A 572-nucleotide genomic window follows, 5' to 3' on the forward strand; every position below is an offset into this window, starting at 1 on the left:
CGCGCTAATGCATAATGCCAACCATACAATGAGGCCCATTCTTAAGTGCATATACTTCCGATAGACCCAAAACATACTATACGCACACACCCATCCAACCCACACTCACATCTCAAACAACCCACGACCACACTCACCCCACCCCCCTCCACTTAAAAAAAAATCCTTGGCGGCTTCCCCCTGACCCACTGCGACGTAGGATCTCCCTTCCTCCGCGAAAACCCTCCTTTGCACCGCGTTAACCGGGACTCCGCCGGTGTGTCGAGCTCTATGTAAATGGTAACGGAACACGCGGAAAGTATTTGCATTTGATTACATGCTTAATGAGACGTGAGAATAAAAGAAGAAAAAAGTTCGCGGCGAGGCATTCCGGGAAATTTAAAAATATACCAAGTTCGGTGAATTATGTTCGCGGGAAAAATTTCGGATTCCTTCGACTTGTTCTTTGGGATCCGGGTCTCGCTGCCGTGATTCGAGCCGGCTGCGGAAGACAATGTTATTTTCTAAAATATGCATAGCAGATTTCTTCTTCTCTCGAATCCTCTGCTTCTCCGTGCGTGGTATGCACGTAC

This window comes from Penaeus monodon, chromosome 25, assembly GCF_015228065.2.
Source record: "Penaeus monodon isolate SGIC_2016 chromosome 25, NSTDA_Pmon_1, whole genome shotgun sequence".
In the NCBI taxonomy this organism is placed as follows: domain Eukaryota; kingdom Metazoa; phylum Arthropoda; class Malacostraca; order Decapoda; family Penaeidae; genus Penaeus; species Penaeus monodon.